The sequence below is a fragment of the Dryobates pubescens genome, chromosome 22 (assembly GCF_014839835.1).
Source record: "Dryobates pubescens isolate bDryPub1 chromosome 22, bDryPub1.pri, whole genome shotgun sequence".
In the NCBI taxonomy this organism is placed as follows: domain Eukaryota; kingdom Metazoa; phylum Chordata; class Aves; order Piciformes; family Picidae; genus Dryobates; species Dryobates pubescens.
The window spans coordinates 1,455,785-1,479,415 of record NC_071633.1 but is presented as its reverse complement, the minus strand read 5'-3'; the positions used below and the strand labels follow the sequence as shown (position 1 = coordinate 1,479,415).

The 23,631-nt window shown below is 63.2% G+C and overlaps 1 protein-coding gene across 1 annotated transcript in view; it reads right to left on the bottom strand.

Annotated features, from left to right (window-relative positions):
* LOC104300427 (ras association domain-containing protein 7-like) overlaps window positions 1-23,356 on the bottom strand; it is a 38,593-nt gene extending 15,237 nt beyond the window's left edge. The window contains exon 1 of the mRNA XM_054171998.1: window positions 23,222-23,356. The gene's annotated coding sequence lies outside the window, so the exon portion shown is untranslated. The remainder of the gene's footprint in view (window positions 1-23,221) is intronic.
* Window positions 23,357-23,631: the final 275 nt, after the last annotated feature.

Below are 23,631 nucleotides of genomic sequence, written 5' to 3'. Positions count from 1 at the left end.
CGCCCCAAAGCTGCCTGCTGGCGCCGCTCCCCGCTCCGCGCATTGCAGGCTGCCAGCAGCCCCCGGCACGGAGCGAAGTCCACGCACGGCCGCGGCACCACCCAGCGCCCCACAGCCTCCTTCCCCGCGGGCTGGAAGCGCATCCCGGGGAGCATGGCCCGGACCCCGGCCAGGCACTGAACCGCACCTCCCCGAGCCCGCGGGGAGCGTCCGGAGCTTGGGCAGGAGGAAGGGGAAGCGACCCAGCGGGCGGAGCGGAGCTGCGGAGCGGAGCTGCGCCGCGCAGCCTCCCCTGGCCCCGGCGCTCCTGCGGGCGCCGCCGGGAGCGGGGTGGCCGCCAGCACGCCAGTCCCAGGCACCTGTTTGGGTTCAAACCCAGCCCCGCCCGGGCTGGCCACCCTGGCAATCATTTACCGGCAGCCTGCGCCGCACGCCCTGCCAAAAGGCTGGGAGTGGTGGCAGCCAGCTTCCCTCCGGGCGTGGGGAGAACCTTCCGCCCCCTCCCAGCAGCTGCTGAGTGCCTTCCCTCCCTGCTGCATCCCCCAGCAGCCCCAAATCCCAGCGGCTTCATTTCCCCAAGCCCCTGCAAGCACAGGGGCTCCCCTGCTCATCGATTGCTCGCTGGAACGCTAAGGGTTTGGGGGTCACTCTCCCCAGCTCCCTGCCAGGTAGGGGCTGTTATCTGCCCTCTTGCAGTGGGGTGGTAAACAGGGCTGGGGGCTGATCCCCAGCTCTCCCTGCTCTCCTTGTCCCTTCCCAGGACAGGCTTAGCTCCCCCAAGCCCACCTAAAGCCATCCTGGCTCCCCCCAGCTCTGGCTGCCCTCCTTATCCCTTCCCAAGTCAGGCCCAAGCTCCCCCAGCCCCCCAAACCCAGCCTAGCTGCCCTCAGCTCTGCCTGCTCCTCCTTATCCCTTCCCAAGTCAGGCCCAAGCTCCCCCAGCCCCCCAAACCCAGCCTGGCTGCCCTCAGCTCTGCCTGCTCCTCCTTATCCCTTCCCAAGTCAGGCCCAAGCTCCCCCAGCCCCCCCAAACCCAGCCTGGCTGCCCTCTTTCCCCAGAGCCCTCAGCTCCTGGAGGATGGGATGAAGGCAGCTCATGGAACCATAGAGTTGTTCTGGTTGAAAGAGACCTTTAAGATCATCAAGTCCAACCTCCAACCTAACACTACCACAGCCATCAAACTCATCCTCATCTTGGGGGGAGGGGGGGAGTAGAGCTGCTCCTCAGAGCCCCCAGTGCCTGCATGGGACACACCACAGCTCACATGTTGGCACAGTGGGAGACTGGGGACAGCACCTCCCTGCCTCAAAAGCCACAATCCAAAGAGCCACCAGGCAACCAACCCCAAACCTCCACCTCACCCCCAGCATCACCTCCCCAGACCTTTGCCATCACCCCTGAAAGGTCAGCAGCTGGGGGGGGCCTTGCTGCTCCCAGCATGCCCTCCCCCCCCCTGCGTTAAGCAGGGGCTGCCCTCACTACACCCCCAGCTAGCAAAAAGGGCTTTGGGGGGAGGGGAGGGGGATAGCAGAGTTCCTTGGCAGCAGGCAGGCTCCCAGCTGCCTCTGTTTGTTGCCTCACCCTCGGTGGTGACTTTGACCATGACCCCAAAGCAGGGGCAGCTGCCAGGCCCTGCTGGCTGCCCCCAGGCCAGCCTGGAGGCGGCGGTGAGCAGGCAGCAGGACAACGTGAGGGGCACTTCCAAAAGCCTCTCTCCCTCGATTCTTACTCCCCCTTCCCCTCCCCAGCTCCACCATGGGCTCCTAAACGACTTTGATTGGAGGCAGATTAACTAAGTGACTAATTTTCTGCTGCCTTCCCCAAGCAACGGGGCCTAAAAATTGAGGGGAGGGGATGATTCATAGCACGACTCCAGTCCTGATGGGGAGCTGGAGCCTCAAGTGCTGACTCTAAAATTAAAAACAAATAGGAAAAAAACCCAAACCATAAAGAAAGTTATTAATAAAAATCAAAGAAATTAGCAGTCTTGGAGCTTGCAGCTTTATTTTGGCTCCCCAGCCTCTCCCGGGCGCTGCCAGGCTGAAGGCAGAGGAGGAGGAGGAGGAGGAGGAGAGTTTCTGCCTGTTGCTGGAGGATGCACGTCTTGTGCAGCTCCTGCAAACTCCATCCTGATGGCTGCCAGGGCTTGGAGGGCTTCAGTCCTCTCCCTGCACCTGACATCAGACACAAGCAGCCCAGAGAAGTGGCTGCTCAGCCCCCTTGCAGGAGTGAGGTCTGCAGGGACCCCCAGCACGGCCCTCCCAGGACCTCTCGGAGAAGCTGAGGCAGCTCCTTCCAGCCCAGGGCTGCAAACACTTTGCCTTTAGCATCACAGAATGCTGAGGGGGCTGGGAGGGACCTCTGGAGATCAGCCAGTCCAAGCCCCTTGCCGGAGCAGGGCACCCAGGAACACTTCCAGGTGGGGCTTGAAAGTGTCCACACCAGGAGGCTCCACAGCCTCTCTGGGCAGCCTGCTCCAGGCCTCCAGCAGCCTCACAACAAAGAAGTTTCTCCTCCTGCTCAGATCCAACCTCCTGGGTTCCAGTTTGTGCCCCTGGCCCTTTGTGCCTTTCTCCCACATTTTGCACTCTCCAGTTAGGAGCAAATCCACCAATACTGCACCCAGCTGACACCCAGCCCCTGCTGCACCCCCAGCACTGCTCAGCTGCATCCCCAATGCCTCTGTCAGAGCTCAGGACAAGCACCACCTGGGACCAGCATGAAGGTCTTGAGCTGAGCATCCCACCAAGGCTGAGGCTTCACCTGGTTTTGGGGCTCACTTGCCCCCCTCACTATGTCCACCCCTGGCAGAGGGCAGGAGAGCTGCAGCATGGGGAGAGCTTCCCAGCCAGCCCAGTTCCAACTGCTGAAAGCCAGGAGAGAGATGGGGGCTGGGCTGGGGGTAGGGTTATAGGCTCAAGCCTCATAGATAGAGCTATGGGGCCAGGCTGGGAGAGCTGGGGCTGTGCAGCCTGGAGAAGAGAAGGCTCCAGGCAGACCTCAGAGCAGCCTTGCAGTGCCTGAAGGGCTCCAGGAGAGCTGGGGAGGGACTCTGGCCAAGGGCTGGGAGAGACAATGGCTTGGAGATGGGAGAGAGGAGATTGAGAGTGGAGAGGAGGAAGAAATGGTTGAGAGTGAGGCTGGGGAGACTCTGGCACAGGCTGCCCAGGGAGGCTGTGGCTGCCTCCTGCCTGGAGGTGTTCAGGGCCAGGCTGGATGAGGCCCTGAGCAGCCTGTGCTGGTGGGAGGGGTCCCTGCCCATGGCAGGGGCTTGGAGCTGGCTGAGCTCTGAGCTCCCTTCCAGCCCAAGCCCTGCTGTGACCCTGGGAATTTGCACTCGAGAGCAGGCTGGGACCAGCTCCCCACCCAAGGAGCACCAAGGTGTCCATGGGGGCCAGCAGCTCTGCAGCCCTCTGGGGTCCTCTTGCTCTGAAGCTGCCATCCTTGCTCCTCTCCCAAGCCTGTGCTGGGAGGATGCTCACCCCAGGTGCAGAAGACACAAGTGGATAAAGGCCCAGTAAGGGAGGCAACAGCAAGGGGTGGTGGGAAGGGAGGAGTGTCCCCTGCCACCAGCTCTCTGCTGCAGGCTGCCTGTGACTCACTGCTGGGGATCAGCTGCTGTGCTGACACATCCAGCAGCTATCTAATGCTTCCTCAGGTCCCTCCCTGCTGCAGCACCAGGCCCTGCTCCAGGCACCCAAGGGAAGAGGATGGAACTTGTCCACGTGTGGAGAGGATCCCCAGGGAATCCTGATGGCTGTTTCTGGTGGTGCCCAGTGAGGGGCCAAGGGCAGAACATGGGACCCAGGAGGCTCCACCTCACCAGGAGCAGAAACATTGTTTGGTGTGAGGGTGCTGGAGGCCTGGAGCAGGCTGTGGAGTCTGCTCTAGAGACTTTCAAGACCCATCTGGATGCATCCCTGGGTGCCCTGCCCTGGGTGCCCCTGCTTTGGCAGGGGGCTTGGGCTGGGTGATCTCCAGAGGTCCCTTCCAACCCCTCTCATTGTGTGATTTATGGCCCTCCCCCTGCAGCAGCAGCTGGGAGAGGACAGGCTGTGGTCCAGGCTCCTCTCCTTTGACACTCAGTGTCCTCCTGCCTTGGGTCCCTCCTCTGGAGTGGCATCACCTAGCCCTGGCTGGAGCTCTGCAGGGACAGAGCAGCTCTGCTGGGCTCTCCTTGCCACATCCATCCCAGGCCAGCAGGCGATGCCCTGGTGGAAGGTGGAGGCTGTGGCCAGGGGGTGGACCCTGGGCAGAGCTCAGCCGTGGCAAGGGCTGCTGCTGTGGCTCTTCCCACACTCAGTGGCATGCCCCATGCTGGATGATCATCCACAGCAGATTGGTCACCTCCAAAGGTCACTGCCACTGCAGCCATGCAGCACAGGACCTTTCCCTCCCGAGGGTGCTGGCCCCAGGCTCCTGAAGGGACACCACCCCCTGACCTGGTGCCAAGCAGCAGCCATGAGAGACACCTACCAAAGAGGTCATTGTCCCCTCCTGCAGCCTGGGGGCAGGACACAGGCACAGGGCTGCAGCCTGGAGCAGCAAAGGGGTTCCTTCGTCCCAGCACAGAGAGCTGGCAGGGGTTAAACGAGCTCAGGAGGTGACAAAGGAGTCCTGCCAGAGGGGTCCCAGCTCAGAGAGGCTTCTTCACCCTTCCTCCTGCACGGGGAGGGTGTGCAGGCTGCCCCAGGCCTATCACAGCCACCAGCTCTTATGCAAGGCAAACAGCCAGTGGTGAGGAAGTGGCAGGCACAGGGCTGTAATTCACACTCAGGTGGGTTATTTAGGGGTAGCCCATAATAATCCTTGCATCCCTGGTGCACCTGCCGTGCCCCATTCAGCTCTGCCTGTCCTGCCACAGTCTGTCTGACAGCAAGCCCTGCAAATCAGCAGGTGAATGAAATTGGTCACTTTGAAAGCACAAGGAGGGTTTTGTGGACTCAGATCTCCTGCTTCAGCTGGAGAAAGCCCAGCTGGGGCCAGGGACAACCACTGCAAACCTCCCCTGGAGGAGCAGCTTCAGCAGAGCTGGGCCATGGATCCCAGCCCAGGAACACCCCCAGGGGCTGCCATGCTCTAGAGAGCCCCAGACTGCCTTGGGCTGGAAGGGACCTCTCAGGCTCCCCCAGCCCAGCCCCTGCAGCCCCCAGGGACAGCCCCAACCCCAGCAGGCTGCTCCCAGCCCCACACAGCCTGCCCTGTACTGCTGCCAGCCATGGGGCAGCTCCACCTCTCTGGGCAGCCTGGGCCAGGCTCTCCCCAGCCTCAGCACCAAACATTTCTCCTTCTCTCCACTCTCAATCTCCCTCTTGCAGTTCCAACCATCCCCCCTTGGCCTGGCCCCACAGGCCCTGCTCCAGACTCTGTCCCCAGCTCTCTGCTCAGCCCTTGGAGCACTGCAAGGCCACCAGGAGGTCTCCTGCAGCCTTCTCCTCTGCAGGCTGCCCAAGGCCAACTCTCTCAGCCTGGAGCCTCCCAGCAGAGGGCTTCCAGCCCTGCCAGCACTGCTGTGGCCTCCTCTGGCCCTGCTCCAGCAGCTCCCTGCCTGTGCTGAGGGCTCCAGAGCTGGACAGAGCACAGCAGGTGCCCACAGTGGTCCTGGCCCTTCTGCCCCCTGCACAAGGAGCTGTGTAGCACAGCAGGGATCAGTGTAGCACAGCAGGGGTCAGAGGGCTGGTGACCTGACTGCAAGCAGCTCCTGCTGGTGGCATCTCCCTCTTGGCACCTGCAGAAGGTGCACCCATGTTTCAAAAGGGCTTTGTTCCACCCAGGAGGAGATTGAAGAGCCAAGGCCAGGACAACCAAGCCTTGTGACACTTGCATCACTCCAGAGCTGGTGTCCCTGCAGCCTGAAGCCCCAGCCCCAGGGTGCCCAGCACCCCAAAGGAGACAGGGCCCACATTAGGATCTTGCAGGAAGCCTCCAGTGAGGCAGGGCTGTGGAGAGCCAGGGGCACCACGCCAGCAACCCCCTCATTAAGAGCCAAATAGAGGCTTGGGAATCCCCTGCCTCACTTCCTCCCCACAATTACAGAGCCCCAGCACCGTGCCCAGGGTGTTGCAGTGGGGCTGGCTGCTGCCCAGCAGGGTGGGAAGAGCTGGGGACAAAGCCTGCCCAGGGCTGGGAAGTGGTATGGGGATGGGCCTCAGGGTGATGGCCTTGGGCAGGGATCCAGGGGAGGGAGGCTGCCAGCTTGGCTGGTGCAGAGCAGCTCACCCCATCCCAGCTCCACCTGGGGGCATTTCCCTGCACCTTCCTCTCACCCAAGCTTTTGGCTTTGCTGCAGCATCAGCCCCCAGGAAGGCTTCAAAAGCAGCACTGGGAAGGAGCAGGGCAGAGCCAGGTTGGACACCAGGAGGGAGTTCAGCCCAGGGAGGCTGGGGAGGCTCTGGCACAGGCTGCCCAGGGAGGCTCTGGCACAGGCTGCCCAGGGAGGCTGGGGAGGCTCTGCACAGGCTGCCCAGGGAGGCTGGGGAGACTCTGGCACAGGCTGCCCAGGGAGGCTGGGGAGGCTCTGGCACAGGCTGCCCAGGGAGACTCTGGCACAGGCTGCCCAGGGAGGCTGGGGAGGCTCTGGCACAGGCTGCCCAGGGAGACTCTGGCACAGGCTGCCCAGGGAGGCTGGGGAGGCTCTGGCACAGGCTGCCCAGGGAGGCTCTGGCACAGGCTGCCCAGGGAGACTCTGGCACAGGCTGCCCAGGGAGACTCTGGCACAGGCTGCCCAGGGAGGCTCTGGAGGCCCTGGAGCCATTCAGGCTCAGCCTGGCTGTGTCCCTGGGCAGCCTGCTCTGGCTGGAGCTGTCCCTGTTGCCCATGGCAGGGGCTGGCACAGGATGCCCTTGGAGGCTCCTTCCCCCCTGATGCCATCTGTGAAGCTTTGAACTTTCTTCCCTTTCTAAAGCAGGATTTGAGGCCACGGTGTGGCCATCCTGGACCACGGGCAGGGGTGGCAGCTCAGGGATGTTTAGTGGCACCCTGCTGCTGAGGGACCAACCAAACCTCATTACAAATTAAAAGCAGCAACAAGCACCCCCAGCCACAGCACACACTCAGGTTACAGCCTTCCAGCCTGGAAGGGGAAGGATCATCTTCCTCACCCTCACACATGGCATCGTGTTTCTGCCTGGCAGCAGGGAAGGGAAGGGACCAGAGGAGCTGGCAGGGCTGGGCAGGAAATCTGCCATGGAGCTGAGGGAAGGGACTGAAGCTTGAGGAGGGCAGATTTAGACTGCAGATCAGGAAGAAATTGTTGGGAGTGAGGCTGGGGAGACTCTGGCACAGGCTGCCCAGGGAGGCTGTGGCTGCCTCCTGCCTGGAGGTGTTCAGGACCAGGCTGGATGAGGCCCTGAGCAGCCTGTGCTGGTGGGAGGTGTCCCTGCCCATGGCAGGGGCTTGGAGCTGGCTAAGCTTGGAGCTCCCTTCCAACCCAAGCCCTCTGTGACTCTGTGAGGGTTTGCAGAGCAAAAGGAGCAGCATCTGCAACCATCCCCCCCAGGTGACCCCAGGGAAGCAGCCAGGAGTCACTCCAGCAGTTCTTCTCCAGTGGGCAAAGCAGAGTGAGCCAGGTGTGGGTTAGAGGGGCAGGGAGAGGCTCCTGCATTGCCACTTTGCTCTTGTGCAATGGAACCACCCTGGGCACCAAGCCCAGGAGGGGCTGGGGAAGTATCCAGCTCCCAGCACAGGGGTGAGGCTGGGTCTAGGTAGCTCTGGGCTCTAGGCTGACCCAGATCAGACCTAGCTTATGGATTCCTAGAATGGGTCAGGTTGGAAGAGACCTCAGAGATTATCTACTCAAAGCCCCCTGCCTATTCTCAACCAGCTCAGGGTGCTCAGGGCCTCATCCAGCCTGGCCTTCAGCACCCCCAGGCAGGAGGCAGCCACAGCCTCCCTGGGCAGCCTGTGCCAGAGTCTCCCCAGCCTCACACTGAACAACTTCTTCCCCAGCTCCACTCTGCCCCTGCTCTGCCTCAGCTCCAAACCATTCCCCCTGGGCCTGGCTCCAGCCCCCCTCAGCCAAAGTCTCTCTGCAGCCTTCCTGCAGGATCCCTTCAGCTCCTGGCAGCAGCTCTGAGGTGCCCCTGGAGCCTTCTCTTTGGGTTGGTCTTGAAAGCCTTTCAGGGTTGAATCTGTCCCCTTGATTTCCACCCAGAGCTCTTCCTTTCATTTCTGGCACACAACAGCTCCAGCTGGCTGGGGCTGGCCCTGCCTCCTGCAGGGGGTTGGAGCAGATGACCTTTCGAGGTCCCTTCCACCCCACTGCCTTCTGTGGCAATGTGCTGCTTGCTATTCAGCTGTCAGGGCAGCACCGTGCCCAGGGCTGCTGCCAGCCCCAGCACAGCAGCTCCAGGGTGCCCAAATGCCCATCACCCCCAGGGGGTGCAGGGAGGGAGGGAGGGAGGGAGGGGAGGGTGACTCACAACCCAGCTCCTGCAAGCCAAGCTGTGAGGGGGACCTGCCAAGCCATCCCCCTGCAATTGCACTCCTGGCAGGTGCCCTGCCAGCAGCTCCTGCAGCTCCATCTGCAGCAGGCAGCAGCAGAGGGGCAGCTCCCTCAGGAGCCCCCAGAGAATGCAGGGTGCAGGTAGTGAGTGATGCCTGCTGGTACACTGCCAGCTCCCACCCCAGGACACAGCTCCTGATCACAGCAGGGCTTGGGCTGGAAGGGAGCTCAGAGCTCAGCCAGCTCCAGCCCCTGCCATGGGCAGGGACCCCTCCCACCAGCACAGGCTGCTCAGGGCCTCATCCAGCCTGGTCCTGAACACCTCCAGGCAGGAGGCAGCCACAGCCTTCCTGGGCAGCCTGTGCCAGAGTCTCCCCAGCCTCACTCTCAACCATTTCTTCCTCCTCTCCACTCTCAATCTCCTCTCTCCCATCTCCAAGCCATTGTCTCTCCCAGCCCTTGGCCAGAGTCCCTCCCCAGCTCTCCTGGAGCCCTTCAGGCACTGCAAGGCTGCTCTGAGGTCTCCCTGCAGCCTTCTCTTCTCCAGGCTCAACAGATATCTGTATATTCCTCACTGGATATTATATTCCTCATGGAACAGAAGGAATGCTGCAAATCTGGAGATGCAAGAGCCTGTTGGAGCCTTGGAAATACTCTGGAGTACCCAAAATGCCTGTGTGCCCCTGCCCACCCAAAAGATCTGCTCCATCTCCCTCAACATTTCCATTTGCCTTCCCCCCTCAAGGGTGAAACCAACCTGGGGAACCCCCAGCCAGTGAGCTGCTTCTCCCAGGGCCTCCAGAAGAGCCAGAAATGGTCCTCAGAGTGCAGCTTCCTTGGGATGCTCCCAGCTGATCCTGCAGGCTGGAGGATCAGATGCAGCCTGTGCTGGTGGGAGATGTCCCTGCCCAGGACAGGGGCTTGGAGCTGGCTGAGCTTTGAGCTCCCTTCCACCCCAACCCAATTCTGTGCACCTTGGCCACTGACAAGGCAAGTGGAGACAGGCACTGGCCTGCTGCTCTCCCCAGCTCATCTCTGAGTGATCAATGATTGCATTCCCATGGGATGAGAGGACAATGCAGGCTCTGCAGCTCTCCTCTGAGGGGCACCAAGGACATGACAAAGCCAAATGATTTTTTAGGATGTCAGGGAGGGACAGGCCTGGGGGGGATGGAGCAGGACTAGAAGTGAGGAGATTGAGATTGGCTGTGAGGAAGAAGTTGTTGCCCAGGAGGGTGGTGAGAGCCTGGCACAGGCTGCCCAGGGAGGTGGTGGAAGCCTCCTGCCTGGAGGTGTTTGCAGCCAGGCTGGAGGTGGCTGTGAGCAACCTGCTGTGGTGTGAGGTGTCCCTGCCCAGGGCAGGGGGTTGGAGCTGGCTGAGCATTGAGCTCCCTTCCACCCTGGCATCCTGGCCTGCATCAGGAACAGTGTGGCCAGCAGGAGCAGGGAGGTCATTGTGCCCTGTGCTCAGCACTGCTCAGGCCACACCTTGAGTCCTGTGTCCAGTTCTGGGCCCCTCAGTTTCAGAAGGACATTGAGAGACTTGAAGGTGTCCAGAGAAGGGCAACAAGGCTGGGGAGGGGTCTGGAGCACAGCCCTGTGAGGAGAGGCTGAGGGAGCTGGGGTTGCTTAGCCTGCAGAAGAGGAGGCTCAGGGGAGACCTCATTGCTCTCTCCAACTCCCTGAAGGGAGGTTGGAGCCAGGTGGGGGTTGGGCTCTTCTCCCAGGCAGCCAGCAGCAGAACAAGAGGACACAGTCTCAAGCTGTGCCAGGGGAGGTTCAGGCTGGATGTTAAGAAATTCTTCCCAGCAAGAGAGATTGGCCATGGGGATGTGCTGCCCAGGGAGGTGGTGGAGTCCCCATCCCTGGAGGTGTTTAGGCAGAGCCTGGATGAGGCCCTTGGGGCCATGCTTTGGTTGATCAGATGGTGCTGGGGGAGAGGTTGGACTTGAGGATCTCAAAGGTCTCTTCCCACCTGGTTAATTCTGTATTCTGTGATTCTATGACCTACAAACATTGTATGTGGGGGTGGCCCTGTGGGGGTGAGGGGCCCTGTGTGTGGGGATGGCCCTGTGGGTGTCCCTCTGTGGGTGTGGGGAGGGTCCCTGTGGGTGTGGGGAGGGTCCCTCTGTGGGTGTGGGGGGGGTCCCTCTGTGGGTGTGGGGAGGGTCCCTCTGTGGGTGTGGGGAGGGTCCCTGTGGGTGTGGGGAGGGTCCCTCTGTGGGTGTGGGGAGGGTCCCTGTGGGTGTGTGGGGGGTCCCTCTGTGGGTGTGGGGGGGGTCCCTCTGTGGGTGTGGGGAGGGTCCCTGTGGGTGTGGGGGGGTCCCTCTGTGGGTGTGGGGGGGGGGTCCCTCTGTGGGTGTGGGGAGGGGCCCTGTGGGTGTGGGGAGGGTCCCTGTGGGTGTGGGGGGGTCCCTCTGTGGGTGTGGGGGGGGTCCCTCTGTGGGTGCCCCCTGCCTTGCAGCCTCTTTCAGCAGAGCTGCTGTCAGCCACCAGCAGTCCTCTTCCCACTCCAGTTCCCCTGGCAGCAGAGAGGGCAATCAGTGAATGAGCACAATGCAGGAGCAGGGGAGAGGGAAACCTTCCAGGTTTGACTTGCCCCTTCCAGAAGCACTCAGAGAGTTTTCCTGCCCTGCCCTGGGCAGTGGCCAGAGGCCCAGGACACGCTGCTGGGGCTGGGGAGGTGCTGTGCTGAGGGCCAGGCAGGTGTCCTGCTGCCACCAATGGTTGTTCATAGCCTTGCTGGCCTCCAGAGGCCTCTTGATGACCACCTGAGAGCTGCAGTGGCTCCTTCCTTCCCTGCCTCAGACGTGCACAGGCAAGGAGTCAAGCAAAGAGGAGGCAGGATAATCCCAGCTGAACCCTCTGACAGGACACTTGGGTGTTGCACAGCTCCCTGCTGCCACCCTTGCAGGCACAGGATGAATGAGGAGGAGGTGTCAGCAAGGCCAGGAGCCACCCCAAGCTAGTGAGCTCTTTGAGGCACTGAGATGGAGACACATCTCTGGAGAGAGACCTCAGTGCCCTGCCTGGCACTGAAGCACAAGAGGCCATCCCTTGGTGGGGACAAGGCACAGCCCTTCAACAAGGGATGGAGCTCAGGGCTGCATGAGCAGCTTGGGGCAATGGCCTGGAGCTGGGAGAGAGGAGACTGAGAGTGGAGAGGAGGAAGAAATGGTTGGGAGTGAGGCTGGGGAGACTCTGGCACAGGCTGCCCAGGGAGGCTGTGGCTGCCTCCTGCCTGGAGGTGCTCAGGGCCAGGCTGGATGAGGCCCTGAGCAGCCTGCTCTGGCTGGAGCTGTCCCTGCCCCTGGCAGGGGCTTGGAGCTGGCTGAGCTCTGAGCTCCCTTCCAGCCCAGCCCTGCTGTGATGATTCCATGAAGATGCTAACCAAAGCAGCCATGCTGGGGGTGGGGGCAGTGGGGCTGGGGACTGCACCAGCAGTGCAAACCCCACAGCCAGCCAAAGCACCTCTGTTTGGTTGTGGGTTTTTTCAGGAGCATTTAGGAGCTTCCTCCTCATGCAGCCCAGGGGCACCTGGGGCCACCTTGGGGAAACTCAGCAGTTTGAATCTCCTGCCCCAACTCCCAGGAGGTCATCAAACAGCCAAATGAATTCCAAGAGCACAGCACCAAGCCCAACATCCCAGCCCAGGCAACCCCCAGCCAGCCCAGGCAACCCTCAAACCACTCCAGAGGCTCCTGGAGGCAAAGCAGATCTGAGGGACAGCAAGCCCTTGGCATGCAGCATCCCAGAGAGGCAGTGATGCTGCTTCTGCTGCATCCACTCCTGGGTCCCAAGGGTACTTCCCACCAGAGTGGGAGAGCAAACACCCTTCTGGAGCAGAAGGCACTGAGTTTGTGAGAGTCTGAGAAGACTAAAACCCTCCCTGTGGTGCAAAGCTCTGTGCAGACAGGACCTGAGTCCCCACTGCTGGGTGGGCAGGTGGGAGTACACTGGGCTGGGTCTGATGTGGTACAGCCTGGTGTCCAGGCTGAGTCAGCCCTGGGGAGAGCCCTGCAGAGACAACCCTTTGAGATGGGACCCTGGAGACTTGATGAGCTGCCCCATCCCAAAGGCATCAGGGCAGGGAGGAGAGGAAGGAGAGAGGTCCACAGAGCAAGCCTGGGAGAGAGCTGAGTTCCTACAGCCACAAAGCATGAAGCAGAGACTTGGGGCACAGTGGTGAAGGCCCCAAGGGCCACAGAGTGGCAGGGGTTGGAAAGGACCTCTGGAGCTCACCCAGTCCCACCCCTGCCCCAGCAGGGCACCCCCAGCACCCTGCCCAGCAGCACAGTGCCCAGGGGGGGTTGGAAGCTCTCCACCCCAGCAGACTCCACAACCTCTCTGGGCAGCCTGCTCCAGGCCTCCAGCAGCCTCACACCAAACAACTTTCTCCTCCTGCTCAGCTCCAACCTCCTGGCTGCCACTCTGTGCCCCTTGCTGTCCCTTGTGCTGTCCCTGGGCACCACTGAGCAGAGCCTGGCCCCAGCCTCTTGCCCCCCACAGCTCCTTTAGCTCTTGCTGAGCATTGCTCAGCTGCCCTCTGGGGCTGCTCTGCTGCAGGCTCTCAGCCCCAGGGCTCTCAGCCTTTGCTGCCCCCAGAGCTGCTCCAGGACCCTCAGCAGCTCTGCAGCCTCCCCTGGGCTCTCCCCAGCACTTCCCTGGCCCCCTGGGACTGGGGAGCCCAGACCTGGACCCAGGACTCCAGAGGTGTACTCTGACCAGGGCAGAGTAGAAGGGCAGGAGAACCTCCACAACCTCCACCAGGAGACTCCACAACCTCTCTGGGCAGCCTGCTCCAGGCCTCCAGCAGCCTCACACCAAACCACTTTCTCCTCCTGCTCAGGTGGAACCTCCTGGGCTCCAGCCTGTGCCCCTTGTGCTGCCACTGACCACAACATGCCAAGAGACAGAAGCTGCCTGCCTGCTCAGCTCAGCCCTCCCACCACCAGGCCCTTGGCTCCCTGCAGAGGGAAGCTTTGCTGCTCCCAGAATCACCTCAGCTTGGCAAAGAAAAATCAGTAAAACTCCACAGGTGAAAGCAGCAAAGCCTCCAGAGCCCCCCAGCCAAACCACCTTCATCCCTGCCTGGAGATGTCTGGGGGGCTCATCCAGCCTGCTGCACAGCACCAGCCGCCTCAGGCAAGCATCCAGGGGCAGAGCAGCTCCCTGCTGCACCTCCTGGGGAGAGCTCTGTTCCCAGAGGGAATCACTAAACCAGCAGGAACCCCAAAACTCAGCCTCCAGGTGGGATCCCCCTCAGCCTCCATGGCAGCACCAGGGTGCCCCCAGCCCTCGCCTCTGGCTGGCAGGAGCAGCAGGAGGCCAAGGGGAGGAGGATGCTTGCTGGGCTTCTCTGCTGAGCCTGCAGGGTGCCAAAGGTCCCTCCAGAGTCCCTGTGCTCAGGAGCAGGCTGCTAGGTCTAACAGCAGGGAATCAATCACAGCCCCAGGGAATCAATCACAGCCCCAGGGAATCAATCACAGCCCCAGGGAATCAATCACAGCCCCAGGGAATCAATCACAGCCCCAGGGAATCAATCACAGCCCCAGGGAATCAATCACAGCCCCAGGGAATGGCTCAGGCTGGAAGGGAGCTCAGAGCTCAGCCAGCTCCAGCCCCTGCCATGGGCAGGGACCCCTCCCCCCAGCACAGGCTGCTCAGGGCCTCATCCAGCCTGGCCTTCAGCACCTCCAGGCAGGAGGCAGCCACAGCCTCCCTGGGCAGCCTGTGCCAGAGTCTCCCCAGCCCCACACTGAACAACTTCTTCCTCAGCTTCACTCTAACCCTGCTCCAAACCCTTCCCCCTGGGCCTGGCTCCAGACAGCCTCAGGAAAAGTCTCTCTGCAGCCTTCCTGCAGGACCCTTTCAGCTATTGGAAGGCAGCTCTGAGGTCTCCTTGGAGTCTTCTCTTCTCCAAGCAGACCAAGGCCATGAACATCAAGAGGGATCTCTGCAGGGGACCTGCACAAGGGACTCTAGACCCCAAAGTGCTTGCTGAGAGCACTGCAGCAGCCCAAGGTCAGTCCCCCTGCTAGACAGGAGGCACTTGCTGGGATCTGGGGAGCTTTGAGCACACTTGGACATAAGCAGTTCCATCTAAACAATACCTGAGGGGTGGGGGTCAAGAGGAGGGGGGCAGGGGTGCACAGCAATAGGACAAGGAACAACTGGGTCAAGCTTGAACATGGAAGAGGAGAACCTTCTTTGGTGTGAGGCTGACAGAGCCCCAGAGCAGGCTGCCCAGAGAGGCTGGGGACATTCAACCCCCACCTGGCTGTGTTCCTGGGTGCCCTGCCCTGGGGGACCCTGCTCTGACAGGGGGTTGGACTGGATGGGCTCCAGAGGTCCCTTCCACCCCTGCCCCTGGCTGAGCCCCAGAGTTCCCTTCCACCCCTGCCCCTGCCTGAGCTCCAGAGGTCCCTTCCACCCCTGCCCCTGGCTGAGCTCCAGAGGTCCCTTCCACCCCTGCCCCTGCCTGAGCTCCAGAGGTCCCTTCCAGCCCTACCCCTGCCTGAGCTCCAGGGGTCCCTTCCACCCCTGCCCCTGGATGGGCTCCAGAGGTCCCTTCCACCCCTACCCCTGCCTGAGCTCCAGAGGTCCCTTCCACCCCTACCCCTGCCTGAGCTCCAGAGGTCCCTTCCACCCCTACCCCTGCCTGAGCTCCAGAGGTCCCTTCCACCCCTGCCCCTGGCTGAGCCCCAGAGGTCCCTTCCACCCCTGCCCCTGCCTGAGCTCCAGAGGTCCCTTCCACCCCTACCCCTGCTTGAGCTCCAGAGGTCCCTTCCACCCCTGCCCCTGGCTGAGCCCCAGAGGTCCCTTCCACCCCTACCCCTGCTTGAGCTCCAGAGGTCCCTTCCAGCCCTACCCCTGGATGGGCTCCAGAGGTCCCTTCCACCCCTGCCCCTGCTTGAGCTCCAGAGGTCCCTTCCACCCCTGCCCCTGCCTGAGCTCCAGAGGTCCCTTCCACCCCTACCCCTGCCTGAGCTCCAGAGGTCCCTTCCACCCCTGCCCCTGCCTGAGCTCCAGAGGTCCCTTCCACCCCTAGCCCTGCTTGAGCTCCAGAGGTCCCTTCCACCCCTGCCCCTGGCTGAGCTCCAGAGGTCCCTTCTAGCCCTACCCCTGCTTGAGCTCCAGAGGTCCCTTCCAGCCCTACCCCTGGATGGGCTCCAGAGGTCCCTTCCAGCCCTACCCCTGCCTGAGCTCCAGAGGTCCCTTCCACCCCTGCCCCTGGCTGAGCTCCAGAGGTCCCTTCCACCCCTGCCCCTGCCTGAGCTCCAGAGGTCCCTTCCACCCCTGCCCCTGCCTGAGCTCCAGAGGTCCCTTCCACCCCTGCCCCTGCCTGAGCTCCAGAGGTCCCTTCCACCCCTGCCCCTGCCTGAGCCCCAGAGGTCCCTTCCAGCCCTACCCCTGCTTGAGCTCCAGAGGTCCCTTCCACCCCTGCCCCTGGCTGAGCCCCAGAGGTCCCTTCCACCCCTGCCCCTGGCTGAGCTCCAGAGGTCCCTTCCACCCCTGCCCCTGCCTGAGCTCCAGAGGTCCCTTCCACCCCTACCCCTGCTTGAGCTCCAGAGGTCCCTTCCACCCCTACCCCTGGATGGGCTCCAGAGGTCCCTTCCAGCCCTACCCCTGCCTGAGCTCCAGAGGTCCCTTCCAGCCCTACCCCTGCCTGAGCTCCAGAGGTCCCTTCCACCCCTGCCCCTGCCTGAGCTCCAGAGGTCCCTTCCACCCCTGCCCCTGCCTGAGCTCCAGAGGTCCCTTCCACCCCTGCCCCTGCCTGAGCTCCAGAGGTCCCTTCCACCCCTACCCCTGCTTGAGCTCCAGAGGTCCCTTCCACCCCTACCCCTGGATGGGCTCCAGAGGTCCCTTCCACCCCTGCCCCTGGCTGAGCTCCAGAGGTCCCTTCCAGCCCTACCCCTGCCTGAGCTCCAGAGGTCCCTTCCACCCCTGCCCCTGCCTGAGCTCCAGAGGTCCCTTCCACCCCTGCCCCTGGCTGAGCTCCAGAGGTCCCTTCCAGCCCTACCCCTGCCTGAGCTCCAGAGGTCCCTTCCACCCCTACCCCTGGCTGAGCTCCAGAGGTCCCTTCCACCCCTACCCCTGGATGGGCTCCAGAGGTCCCTTCCACCCCTGCCCCTGCCTGAGCTCCAGAGGTCCCTTCCAGCCCTGCCCCTGCCTGAGCTCCAGAGGTCCCTTCCACCCCTACCCCTGGCTGAGCTCCAGAGGTCCCTTCCAGCCCTACCCCTGCTTGAGCTCCAGAGGTCCCTTCCACCCCTGCCCCTGGCTGAGCTCCAGAGGTCCCTTCCACCCCTGCCCCTGGCTGAGCTCCAGAGGTCCCTTCCACCCCTGCCCCTGCCTGAGCTCCAGAGGTCCCTTCCACCCCTGCCCCTGGCTGAGCTCCAGAGGTCCCTTCCAGCCCTACCCCTGGATGGGCTCCAGAGGTCCCTTCCACCCCTGCCCCTGGCTGACCTTCAGAGGTCCCTTCCACCCCTGCCCCTGGCTGAGCTCCAGAGGTCCCTTCCACCCCAGCCCCTCTGTGATGCTGGCAGCATGTGGCTCCTAAGCTCAGGAGCTCCAGCAGGTCCTGCACTGCAGCAGGGCCAAATGTTTCAGCTGAGGGCTGATCCAGCTCTGCCCTGAGGTAAGAACTGTTGTGGTTTGGGGTTTATTTCCCCCCTTTTTTTCCCCTTTCTGTTCTTCCCCTCTCCTGTCTGAAGCTACAAGTTCTTCAGGATGGGTGGCCTGAGGCAGCTGGAGAGCACCCCAACCCTCAAGAAAGTGCTGACTCCAGCCCACCAAAAGCCAGGTAAGTAAATCAGCTGCCGTTGGAAGCTCCTGAACTTGGCACCTGGAAACCTGGGGAGGCCAGAAACTTGTCAGCCATGGTTTGCCATAATGGGGTTTGGTTAAAAACCTGCTGTGGAGACACACTTATGGCTCCAGGTCAGTGCCCAGGCTTCCAGGAGCAGAGACAAGCTGGGACAGATGGAGGAACAGCCCTTGAAGAGATGCTTTGAGGAACCAGGCATCCACAGCAAGCCAGCACTGAAAGCAGCTCTCAGCAGCCTGGCCTGGAGCAGCAGTGCTGTGGGCAGCAGGGGCAGGGCAGGGATGGTGCCCCTGGGCTGGGCACTGGGGAGGGCACAGCTTGAGGGCTGGGTTCAGCTCTGGGCTCAGCTCTGGGCTCCTCAGTCCCAGAAGGACTTTGAGGGGTGAGCAGGGCCAGAGAAGGGCAATGGAGCTGGGGAAGGGTCTGGAGAGCAGGGCTGGGGAGCAGCAGCTGAGGGAGCTGGGGGGGTTCAGCCTGGAGCAGAGGAGGCTGAGGGAGACCTCATTGCTCTCTGCAGCTCCCTGAGAGGAGGCTGCAGGGAGCTGGGCTTGGGCTCTGCTCCCCAGGCTCAGGGCACAGAAGGAGAGGAACTGGCCTGGAATTGTGCCAGGGGAGGCTTGGGTTGGAGAGGAGGAGAAATGTCTTTGGTGGCAGAGTGGTCAGGGCCTGGCAGAGGCTGCCCAGGGGGGTGGTGGAGTCCCCATGGCTGGAGGGGTTCCTGTGGCCATGGCCCCTGGGGCTGTGGCTTGATGGCCACGGTGGGGCTGGGCTGATGGTTGGGCTGGGTGAGCTCAGAGGGATTTTCAAACCCAAACAATTCTCCCCTGGCACATTTTCAGGCCATTCCCTCTCCTTCTATCACCTGATACTAGGGAGCAGAGCCCAACCCCCAGCTCACTGCAGCCTCCTCTCAGGGAGCTGTGGAGAGCAATGAGGTCTGCTCCAGCCTAGCACAGGGCTTGGGTCAGCTCTGAAGCCACCACAGGAGGTTTGTCCCACAGCAGAAGACAGAAATGGGAGAGGACAGAGAGAAGTTGGAAAGCCTGGATGAGATGAAGCAGGGGGAGTCTGGCAGATGCACTCAAGCCCAGCAAGTGCTGCTGGTGAAGGCAACCAGGACAACATCTCCTCTGTGCCCAGGTGGGCAGCACACAGTGCTGGACAACAGCAGCTTGCACCCAACCCATTCCCCAACCAACCATGGAATTGGCAGGGCTGGAAGGGACCTTAAGGCTCAGACAGCCCCAACCCCCTGCCATGGGCAGGGACACCTCACACCACAGCAGGTTGCTCACAGCCACCTCCAGCCTGGCTGCAAACACCTCCAGGCAGGAGGCTTCCACCACCTCCCTGGGCAGCCTGTGCCAGGCTCTCACCACCCTCCTGTGCAACAACTTCTTCCTCACATCCAGTCTCAATCTCCCCACTTCTAGTTCTGCTCCATCCCCCTCAGTCCTATCCCTCCCTGACACCCTCCAAAGTCCCTCCCCAGCTTTCTTGCAGCCCCCTGCAGCTCCTGGAAGGCCACAATGAGGTCTCCTGGGAGCCTTCTCCTCTCCAGCCTGCACAACCCCAACTCTCAGTCTGCCCTCACAGGAGAGCTGCTCAACACACCTAGGGACAGAAGCTGCTCTCTGCCCAGCCCCAGCAGACCCCAATGTCTCTGACAGCTACACCTCCCTCCCCTTCATGGCCAAGGCCTGTTCCCAGGAGCAGGGAAGGAGCTCCCTGGGCTGATTGAGACCACTTTGGCCAGCTGCCATCTGCTGCCAACAGCTTTGGTGGCACCTTGGCAAGCTGCCCAGCACAGGCCCTGGGACCTGTGGGCATCCAGAGCTACCAAGTGCCTGAGCACAGCCAGGAGTGGCTTTTATTATGTGTAAGGGGAAAACAAACCCATACACAAGAACTGGGGGTGCTGGGGGAGGAGAAGCTCAGCAGGAGCCAGCAGGGAGCACTGGCAGCCCAGAGAGCCAAGCAGAGCCTGGGCTGCAGCCAGGGAAGTGTGGCCAGCAGGGCCAGGGAGGGGATTCTGCCCCTCTGCTCCACTCTGCTGAGACCACAGCTGCAGCTCTGGGGCCAGCTCTGGAGCCTCTGTGCCAGGAAGGCTCTGGAGGGGCTGGAAGGTGTCCAGAGCAGGGCCAGGAGGAGGAGCAGAGGGCTGGAGCTGCTCTGCTCTGGAGACAGCCTGAGAGAGTTGGGGTTGTGCAGGCTGGAGAGGAGAAGGCTCCCAGGAGACCTTCTGGTGGCCTTCCAGGAGCTGCAGGGGGCTGCAAGCAAGCTGGGGAGGGACTTTGGAGGGGGTCAGGGAGGGATAGGAGTCTGGGACACCTCTGAGGGGGGCAGGAATCAGGCCTGGGACAGGGAGTCAGCAATGGGCACTGGCAGCCCAGAAGGCCAAGGGCAGCTGAGCTGCCCTTGGCCTTCTGGGCTGCCAGTGCCCATTGCCAGAGGGGGAGGGAGAGGATCCTGCCCCTCTGCTCTGGGGTGTGAGGGAGGGACAGGACTGGGGGGGATGGAGCAGAAGTAGAAGTGGGGAGACTGAGATTGGCTGTGAGGAAGGAGTTGTTGCCCAGGAGGGTGGTGAGAGCCTGGCACAGGCTGCCCAGGGAGGTGGTGGCAGCCTCCTGCCTGGAGGTGTTTGCAGCCAGGCTGGAGGTGGCTGTGAGCAACCTGCTGTGGTGTGAGGTGTCCCTGCCCATGGCAGGGGGTTGGAGCTGGCTGAGCCTTGAGCTCCCTTCCAACCCTAACAACTCTGTGGTTCTGTGATTACAGACAGATCAGAGTCAGCTCTTAAGCTGTTCCATCATCTCAGGGTCAGCCTGTGGGTCACATCCTCCCCTTTCAAGCCCTGGGCAGAACCAACTCCTGCATCTCCCTTGTGCTCACTTGCAGAGTTTGAGGTTTTTACAGCAACCATCATCCCCTTGCTGGGAAATGCCAGACCCACAGGGCTCCATGCAGTGGGGTGGGCACCCAGGGGCACTGCAAACCCTGCACCCCAGCCTGGTGACTTTCCATGAAGAGGTGGAAGCAAGGCTTTAGGAAGATGAATGTGCTGGGGGGGGGGGGGGGGGTGGTTATTGATTTCCATGTGTGGGGAATTACAGCATGGCAGGGTTTGGAAGGGACCTCTGGAGCTCATCCAGCCCAACCCCCCTGCCAGAGCAGGGCACCCAGGGCAGGGCACACAGGAGCACATCCAGGTGGGGCTTGAAAGTCTCCACACCAGGAGACTCCACAACCTCTCTGGGCAGCCTGCTCCAGGCCTCCAGCAGCCTCACACCGAAGAATTTTCTCCTCCTGCTCAGATGGAACCTCCTGGGTTCCAGTTTGTACCCATCACCACTTGTCCCATCACTGGGCACCGCCCAAAGGAGCCTGGCACCTCCGGGAAGCCGGGGGAGCTCTGCAGGGAGGGCGGCCAGGCGCCCTGCTCGGCTCTCCCAGCAGATAACCGGGATGCAGGAGCATTCCTGGCATTCCAGCCACGCCAGCAGAAGGTAGGACCGTCTGCCCCCCGCTGAGCGCTGCGGGCACCCTGCGCGGACGCAGGACCTGCAGGCTCGGCGGCTCCCCTCTGCCCGCCAGGGCTGCAATCCGAGCGGCCTGACCCCACGCAGCCCCCCCGGCAGGCCGTGGCCGTCTGACATCCCTGCCCCTTCCAGCGCCTGCCATTAGCGGGCCGAGCTCCGCGGTCCCTGCTGCCACAGGCTGCCGGTGCCCGCCCGGCAAGCCTCGGCAGGGCACTGCGCCGGGTACCCCCACCGGCCTGTCCTCAGCACCGGCACCCCCGGCACCCAGCCCGGCAAGCCTCGGCAGGGCACTGCGCCGGGTACCCCCACCGGCCTGTCCTCAGCACCGGCACCCCCGGCAGCCTGCCCGCCCTCAGCACCGGCATCCAGCCCCCCTTGGCACCGGCACCCCCGGCACCCCGCCCGCCCTTCGCACCGGCACCCAGCCCCCCTTAGCACCGGCACCCCCGGCACCCAGCCCCCCCTTAGCACCGGCACCCGGCCAGTCTTTAGCACCGGCACCCCCGGCAGCCCGCCCTCAGCACCGGCACCCCCGGCACCCAGCCCGCCCTTCGCACCGGCACCCAGCCCCCCTTGGCACCGGCACCCCCGGCACCCAGCCCCCCCTTAGCACCGGCACCCCCGGCACCCCGCCCGCCCTTCGCACCGGCACCCAGCCCCCCTTAGCACCGGCACCCCCGGCACCCAGCCCCCCCTTAGCACCGGCACCCGGCCAGTCTTTAGCACCGGCACCCCCGGCAGCCTGCTCCCCCTAGCACCGGCACCCCCGGCAGCCTGCTCCCCCTAGCACTGGCACCCCCGGCACCCAGCCCCCCTCAGTACCGGCACCCCCGGCAGCCTGCTCCCCCTAGCACCGGCACCCCCGGCAGCCTGCCCCGCCTTAGCACCGGCACCCCCGGCAGCCTGCCCGCCCTCAGCACCGGCACCCCAGGTAGCCGGCCAGTCTTTAGCCCCGGCAGCCTGCCCTTAGCAGCAGCCAGCTTCCTCCTCGCCTCCTCAGCTCCTCTCTCACTCCTTTCCACCTGCCTCTTCCAGGTTTCTCCCCAACTCAGCCATCCCGAGCGGAGTGCCGTGGGCTGTGCCAGGGACAGCTGCTCTGAGGGAGAGGTGCGTGGCCGTGGCCCCTTCGTGGGTGGAACGGCAGCCCCCAACCCACGTTTGGGTCTTTTAAGCCGCAGTTGGGTTTTTAAGGCGCAGCTCCAGAGCTGGACAGCACAGCGGGGCAGGGATAAGCCGGGCAGAGGAGTTTGCTCTCCCACAAGTGGAGTTACAAAACAACCTGCCGGCAGAGTTCACAGCAGGCATCAGAAGTATGCAGCCAGGAGCCAGGATCTTATCGAGGAATTTAACCCCTCTCTCCTCAGGGAGCCGGGGACGTCTCGGAAGGGAGGAAGGACAAGACGGCTCCGCTCCGTGGATTCAGACTGTGAGGGGAGGAGGCTCGGGCATGGGTAGCTGAGACTTTTGTGCCACCTCAAGACCCCAGTGACACCTCAAGGCTCCCGATACCACCACCTCAAGACACCCTAGGACCTCAACACTGCCCTGAGAATCCAGCACTGCGTCAAGACCCCAATGACAACCTTGACACCTCCCTTCCCCCACACCTCAGGTCTCCATTGCCGCCTCAAAGATCCAAATAGCACCTTGAGACCCCCATGACAACCTTGGGACCCCAATGCCACCTCGAGACCCCCACATGAACCTCAGAACTCTGATGCCTCCTCAAGACTCCACTCCTGGCCTGAGATATCTCGAGATCTCCATGCCACCTCCAGACTCCCACACCACCTCTGGACCCCAACATCATATGGGGGCACCCCAGTACAACCTCGGCTGCTCGTCCGCCCTGGGCTTTGGTCAGGACCATGATGCTGCTCCTTCGAGCGGCCATGCGTGGACCATCCCGGTGGCAGGGGCTGCTAGGGCTGCCTGTGCCAGCTCCCGGTGCCCCGAGCAGGTGGGAGGCGAAACCGCCCAGTGCTCGACCAGCGTGGACAGGACCAGCGGGGCGCTGGGCAGCTGGGCAGCTGGGCGGGGGTGGTTCCTGCCAGCGCCGAGAGCCACTCCCGGCCACCCCAGTCCAGGCACTCTCTAAAGGGGTCAGGGGCTCTGCAGGCGCTCTGCCCCCGGTCGCCCCTCACCGTCCGCGCCCCACTCCGCACACCCCAAACAAGAGGGTTGTGCCCCCGCTGCCCTCGGGCCCTGCCAGGGGGGACGCGGAGCCGGCTCTCCGAGGGGGCGACTCAGCCGCGGGAATACCCGGCCCCAGCGGCCCCGCCGCCGCCACCTTCCTCCCGCGGGAACCGGCCCGGCTCGGGCAGGGCCGCGCCGCACCCCGCTGCTGCCAAGCGGCGGCGGCCGCCCCTCGGCGGGAGGCCCCAGCCCAGCCTCACCGCCCCGGTGAGCACTCACCTGCCGCCGGGCCGACCGCGCCGCCGCGGACACAGCAGCGACCCCGGCTTCTCTCCCTGGCTCCGGCCTCGCTTCCTCACCCCCTTCCGTTCCGTTCCGCTTCGGCCCCGCCGCTCCGCACCGCAGCGCAGCGCGGAGCCCTCACTGCGCCCCGCCCCCGGCAGGCACCGCCCGTCAATGGCTCCGCCCCCGGGGCAGGTGAGACCCGCCCCCTACAACTAAGCACCGCCCCCAGCAAAGCACCGCCCCTTCAACACGCTCCCTCCCCTGAAAACCAAACACCGCCCACCTTAGGTCCCCTCCCTGGAAGACGAGCCCCGCCCCTGCACACAAGCCCCGCCCATCAACCAAAAAGCCACGCCCCTAAACATAACGCCTGCTCTCCGCTAGCCCCGCCCCCCGCATGCAAA